Genomic DNA, 7,500 nt, shown 5'->3' with positions numbered 1-7,500 from the left:
ATATATTTTTTTTTTTTTTTTTTTAGATTCTGGTCAAAGTACAAAGGTTAATTTAAACAGTGAATTTCTTTATTTTTTTGCAGTGTTGAAAAGACTCAAAGTAACAAATATGAAATGCATAATTATCATCTTATCTGCATCTAGGCTCTCCTGTTCTGAGAAGTTCATTCAATAAATATTATTGCGTTCAGTTCTCAGGCGCTGCAGTTGCCTCAAGGTCAGACTTTTCCTGCTTCCCGTAAAAGCGTGTTTACAAGTATTCGCCTTCTCAAACCCTTTTCAAAACTTTCTTTTATAAATAAGACAGTTTTCGATTTCAAAATGAATGCATGTTCAGTAACTTCAAATGTTGCAAAAGCCCAAACTGCATCTTCGATAACATTATGAATCTGCGACTTCCTGACAACCTTCAGCGAGACATTTTCCATTTTTTCCCATCCGGTCTTTATAAATCTGTTATTCATTTTTTCCTTCAACATCATCAACCCCGTATCAGCTTCAGATTCGCCCTTGGCTTCTGCCCTGCAATCACAGCGGGGCGGCCGGGTGGGGGGGGGGGGCAGTGATGGGGGTTGGGGGATGGAGAGTGGAAGGGGGATGGGGAGAAGGGATGGGGTTGGGAATGACGGTGGGAGGTGGGGCGGGAGGGGATAGGGAGAGGGATAGAGACGGGGCGGGACGCAACGTGGTGTGGCTTAGTTCGTGGTATCCCGTAAAGAAAATAAACACTGGCTTGCTTTGGTGTGTTTTCTTGATGCGCGGAGCCTGGAGCAACAAGGGGAAATCGGCGGCGGAATACGGTGTACATTCCGGTCCATGAGCGAGTGACGCAAAGGGTATATGGTTTAATACCTTTATTCTTTCTTATCTCTTTTTTATCTTTATTTCTCCCCCCCCCCCCTCCCACTCCCGCCGCTGTCTCTCTTACTCTCTCCTACTTATTCACCCTTCTGTTCGCTTCACTATTTTCTCCTTTCTTGTCTGTCGAATTATTTATTTTCATATAATCTTTCGCTGGTAATTAGGGGTTATAATTTCTTATCGGTAGATGAAGGAAGCTTTCATGATCTGTTCAGAAGGAAAACACACACATTGCTGCCTCCCTCCTCCCCTCTCTCTCTCTCTCTCTCTCTCCCTCTCTCTCTCTCTCTCTCTCTCTCTCTCTCTCTCTCTCTCTCTCTCTCTCTCTCTCTCTCTCTCTCTCTCTCTCTCTCTCTCTCTCTCTCTCTCTCACACACACACACACACACACACACACACACACACACACACTCAATCTCTCTCTTTCTGTCTATCCTCTTTCTATCTCCACGTCTCTCTCTTTTCATCCCCCTTCTTTCTCTCTCTTTTCATCCCCCTTCTTTCTCTCCTTTTCCCTCTCCCTTTCCTCTCCCTCTCTCACATATTTTCTCACTGTCAAGCTATCTACCTGCGTGCGAGTGCCCTGTATTCGCGGTCAATAGGCATAGTCATTAGTGAACGTTTATCTGTGACCCAGAAGCTTCACAGGGCATCATTACCGCTTTGGGTGATGACGTAATAATCTCTCTCTCTCTCTCTCTCTCTCTCTCTCTCTCTCTCTCTCTCTCTCTCTCTCTCTCTCTCTCTCTCTCTCTCTCTCTCTCTCTCTCTCTCTCTCTCTCTCTCTCTCTCTCTCTCTCTCTTCTCTCTCTCTCTCTCTCTCTCTCTCTCTCTCTCTCTCTCTCTCTCTCTCTCTCTCTCTCTCTCTCTCTCTCTCTCTCTCTCTCTCTCTCTCTCTCTCTCTCTCTCTCTCTCTCTCTCTCTCTCTCTCTCTCTATCTCTCTCTCTCTCTCTCTCTCTCTCTCTCTCTCTCTCTCTCTCTCTCTCTCTCTCTCTCTCTCTCTCTCTCTCTCTCTCTCTCTCTCTCTCTCTCTCTCTCCCTTTCCCTCTCTCTCTCTCTCTCACCCTCTCTCTCTCTCTCTCTCTCTCTCTCTCTCTCTCTCTCTCTCTCTCTCTCTCTCTCTCTCTCTCTCTCTCTCTCTCTCTCTCTTTCTCTCTTTCTCTCTCTCTCTCTCTCTCTCTCTCTCTCTCTCTCTCTCTCTCTTCTCTCTCTCCTCCCTCCCTCCCTCCCTCCCTCCCTCCCTCCCTCCCTCTCTCTCTCTCTCTCTCTCTCTCTCTCTCTCTCTCTCTTCTCTCTCTCTCTCTCTCTCTCTCTCTCTCTCTCTCTCTCTCTCTCTCTCTCTCTCTCTCTCTCTCTCTCTCTCTCTCTCTCTCTCTCTCTCTCTCTCTCTCTCTCTCTCTCTCTCTCTCTCTCTCTCTCTCTCTCTCCTTCTCTCTCTCTCTCTCTCTCTCTCTCTCTCTCTCTCTCTCTCTCTCTCTCTCTCTCTCTCTCTCTCTCTCTCTCTCTCTCTTTCTATCTCCTTCTCTATCTCCCTCTCTCTCTCCGTCCCTCTCCCTCTCCCTCTCCCTCTCTCTCTCTCTCTCTCTCTCTCTCTCTCTCTCTCTCTCTCTCTCTCTCTCTCTCTCTCTCTCTCTCTCTCTCTCTCTCTCTCTCTCTCTCTCTCTCTCCCTCTCTGTCCTGGGAGTGTTTCCTCGGCGGCGGGTCTTTGTGTCTTCGTGTAACTTTGCTTTGTGGCGAAGGTGGCTGACGGTTTGCTTCTTGATTAATTCATGTATTTGCTTCACACCTATATGTTATTTGCTATTTTCTTACTTGCTTGATTATTTATTCATTTATTTATTCATTTATTTAGCTGTATATTAATATACTTTTCCATTTGTTTATTAACCCACAAATTAGTTTTATCTATTTATTTACATATCTTCTTATCAGAAATGCTAATTATGAACTGACTGCATACGGGGATTTTCCGTATTACAGAGGCAACCCACTGTGTATTTTAGTCCACGGGATGAACTGGATGTCTGGGTATTCATACCTTTGGCATCTCTCCCGTAGTAGCTTGGCATTCCCCATAACTGCTGTGACTTTTTATATGTTTTTTTGTCTTGCTGTTGCCCGAGAATGAACGAGAACCTGCTTACCAAATTGTCTTTCCTCGAGTGTCGTTCAGCTGTGAATTGGGACAAAGAGAAGAGGCAGTTACTACGCTCTTCTTGAAGTCGCGTTTATACAAAAGAATGATAATGAATGAATAGGTAACGACGGTAAATGCCTTTTTTATGGAGGCGTCTTATTTCATCGTGCTATAAACTCCTATGGTTCATCCCGAGACACTAACTAATAAAGGAACAAGGGTCTACCAGCCATGTTATAACGTTACATCACTGTTTAAATAGTTCTCGTTATAACAACAAACATACCAGTCGACATCAGCAGGGTCACGCAGGTCTGCCACCTCCTTGGCGAGCCTTGCCATGTCCGCCCAAATTGCTCAGCGCGAAGGAATGAACGGGGAAATTTTGATGAGTAAGATGCTCTTCCTTTTAATCCGGGCAACTTGAGCACATCGCTTTACCGGGAATGAATGGGAAGAAAAGGATCTAGGGTTATCATTGTTTGCACGTAAAGTTTATGTCATCAATTTCTCGCATGTTTTTTAACCATCAATGGGAATTCGTGTTAAAAAAAGGTACCTAGCTATATAATTGTTACAGTTAGCTGTTAGACCAATATTATATATATATATATATTTTTTTTTTTTTTTTTACGGTCAGAATAGGACTAGCGAGAGGGCTTAGTAATTTCTGGCATGAGGACTGAGAGGCCAACAACGATGTTGCAAGTTCTGCTTCAGCATCTGCTGCAGGGGCATCACAGGAAACATCAAAGGTTTTCTTGAAATAGCTGTCGTCATCAGTGAGTCGCTTTTTTATTTATATAAGTTCATTCACCGTCGGGGCAGTAGCATCTGAGGAAAAGATATGAATAGGATTGGCATGAGAAGGAACAATAGTTTGTGATCAGGAGTTTGGTCATGTTTTCGTTAACACTGATTTATATATATGTGTGTGTGTGTGTGTGTGTGTGTGTGTGTGTGTGTGTGTGTGTGTGTGTGTGTCTATATATATATATACATTCTTATACTCATTTAGTAGATATAGTGAGCAAAAAAAAACCAAAATCACTATTACTGTCATCAGTACTAATACTAGTACTATTATTACTGTCATTGTGATCAATATTTTTTGTTATTGTTGTTGTTATTGATATTACTAATACATATATTATTGTCATTTATCATCATTTAGTTTCATTATCATCATCATCATTAATGTCATTATTACTATTCTCATTATTATCATTAATACTACCAGTACTATTGTTATTGTCATTGTTATCATTATTTTTGCCATTTCTTGTTCCTGATCATCATCATTATCATTATAAGTATGATTATTATTATTATTATTATTATTATTATTATTATTATTATTATTATTATTATTATCATTATCATTATTACTATCATTATCATTATTATTTTTATCATCATCATCAACCCTGTTATTATCATTTTTTTTTATTACCATCATCCTTATTTTCATTATTACCATCATCATTATTTTCATTATTATTAATGTTGATATTATTGTTACTATTATTATCATCATCATCATTATTAGCACTATATTCATCATCAGGGCTGTTCTTGTTATCATATAATGCCACGTTATCTTCGTTACCATCATAAATATTGCTTTTTTCATTAATATCTATCATGACATGAATATATTTCAAGATTTTTTATTTTCACTTTTGTTATCATTATCATAAGTATAAGATTTTTTTTATTTTCATTATCTTTATCATCATTATCACCATATTCATCATTCTCCTTCCTCTGCTCTTTCTCTCCTTCCTCTTCTTTTTCTCTCTTTATCTCCTTCCTCTTCCCTTTCTGTCTTTATCTCCTTCCTCTTCCCTTTCTCTCTTTATCTCCTTCCTCTTCCCTTTCTCTCTTTATCTCCCTCCTCTTCTCTTTTTCTCTTTATCTCTTTCCTCTTCCCTTTCTCTCTTTATCTCCTTCCTCTTCTCTTTCTCTCTTTATCTCCTTCCTCTTCCCTTTCTCTCTTTATCTCCTTCCTCTTCCCTTTCTCTCTTTATCTCCCTCCTCTTCTCTTTTTCTCTTTATCTCTTTCCTCTTCCCTTTCTCTCTTTATCTCCTTCCTCTTCTCTTTCTCTCTTTATCTCCTTCCTCTTCCCTTTCTCTCTTTATCTCCTTCCTCTTCCCTTTCTCTCTTTATCTCCTTCCTCTTCCCTTTCTCTCTTTATCTCCTTCCTCTTCCCTTTCTCTCTTTATCTCCCTCCTCTTCTCTTTCTCTCTTTATCTCCTTCCTCTTCCCTTTCTCTCTTTATCTCCCTCCTCTTCTCTTTCTCTCTTTATCTCCTTCCTCTTCCCTTTCTCTCTTTATTTCCTTCCTCTTCTCTTTCTCTCATGATCTTTTCCGTGTTACTTGCAGCCCGGTGACACCGCCTCCTTGCAGAAGCGACGTCGCCCGAGCGAGTGTCACGCCACCTGCGCTTTTCCTTTAATTGCCGTAATTGAACCGGAAGTACAGGTGAGTCTACGGGGCGTCACGGAATGAGGGAGTTGGGGAGGATGGTGGTGGGATGATGGTGGGGATGGTGGGGATGGTGGTGAGGATGGTGGGGATGGTGGTGGGGTGGAGGTGAGGATGGTGGGAATAGTGGTGGCGATAGTGGTGGTGACGATGATATTAACAATGCTGAGAAAGGGGGTGTTGATGGCGGTGGTGAGAGTGGCGGTGATGTTTTGACGAAGGTGGTGATGATGGTGTTAGGATATGGAAGAGAATGGTTTAAGTACGGTGTTTATAGTAGCATTAGGCTTTGGTGGTAATGGTGATGATATCGTGATGTTAAAGCTGGCGAATTTACGATTTTGCGATGGGAGTAACGATAGCGATGGTAAGGATGGCGACGCCAGCTGAAACAGGCGGACCAGCTGGAGAGGAAAAGTCAACGTTACGGAAAGCATAGCGACGTGTCTGCTGTTCCCGCCCCCGTAAAGCTGGTCAAAAAAGTCACGGAAGAGGCGAGAAGACAATAACAAGGGAGAAGAGCGAGCCAGAGACAAAAGGAGTGACGTGACCCGAAACACGAGGCGGCGGCGGCGGCGTCCACAATGGCGAGCAGCGGATCGTCATGGCTCTTGCCTCCTTCGCCGCCGCCGCCGTCTCCCACCCATGGCACCTTCGTGAAGGCTTCTGTCATAATCTTTGCCACCCTTGAGCAGCCTACCTGCGTCTTGAGATGAGTTAGTATGGCCAATTGCCACTTACTGCCATCTCGAAATCCTTTATCAGGATCTGTTGCCACCTCTTGTAGCCTTCCACCGTGTTCAAGGCTTCTAACATAACCTTCTGCCAACACATAACAGCCTCCCGTAATCTTGAAATCCTCAGCCATAACCTGCTACCACCTCCACATCACCTTTCACCAACCTTAAAACATTTTACCATAACCTGTCACTGCCATCTAGTAGCCTAAGACCATCATGAAACCTTTTGCCATAACTTGTTGCAAGCAGTCGATAGTCTGCCACCATCTTCAAATCCTGTGCCATATCCTGTTTCCACCGCCTAAAAGACTGCCATCATCCTGAAATCTTCTAGCATAGCCTAACAGCCTACCAATATTTTCAAATCCTCTGCCATGACCCGTTTCCACTATCAAAGAGTCGACCGCCGTCTCTAGATTTCTCCCATTATCTGTTGTCACCATCCAGTAGCCTACCATCATTTTGACATCATCTACCATAACTCGTTGCCACCACCTAATAGCCTACTTCCATTCTGAAATCCTCGGCCCTAATCTGTTGCCATAGGTTACTAATCTTCCAAAATCTGCTGGTAGCATCTCTTACCACACAACCCCTGCTGCCGCCTTCTGTTGTCATCACCACCGCCCTGCCATCATTCATACATGTTAGCATCACTTTTCATACTCCCATCACTCGCCACATACAAAATCCTGCCTTGCTAACACCCGCATTATTTTCATTGTGGCCAAAATATGTAGTCAGAAACCAACGTATTTAAAAGACTGTCGAAGAAGGAAAAGTCCTTAATGCAGTTTGTGATTACTGAACGTCAAGGCCAAGAGGGTTGAACTAGACTTTTGTTTACGAAGCGTCTGTAAAACAAACTTGGTAACAGTGACGACGATCTGCGAAACGCTTTTTGTGAGCCTGCTGAAGTGAGTGCGAATGCAGTGAATGAACAGTGGCTTCATTCAGTGCCCGTTTCCCCCGTTCGGCGAAACAACCATATTTCTGGCAGTTTTCGAGGCGGCAGTGACCTGGCAGACATGGGGGAGGGAAAGCAAGAGGGTCAGAGCAGAGGCTTACAGATATAAATACCAGGCAGGAACTCGCACCTTGTTGACCTTATGTCACGGTGGCAAGGTGCCACTTCGGTCGCGGTAAAAGTGTTGTTCTGGTAGCCCTCTTAACGGGGGTAATGGTCGGTGATGGTACCAAACCGGTAGCGAATGGTGGTCGTGCTGAGGGCCTTTGCATTCCTGTTCGTGGCAGATCTAGGCGTCTGGAATGT

This window comes from Penaeus chinensis, chromosome 5 (assembly GCF_019202785.1).
Source record: "Penaeus chinensis breed Huanghai No. 1 chromosome 5, ASM1920278v2, whole genome shotgun sequence".
In the NCBI taxonomy this organism is placed as follows: Eukaryota; Metazoa; Arthropoda; class Malacostraca; order Decapoda; family Penaeidae; genus Penaeus; species Penaeus chinensis.
The sequence above is the reverse complement of the archived record's forward strand: the minus strand, read 5'-3'. Positions refer to the sequence as shown.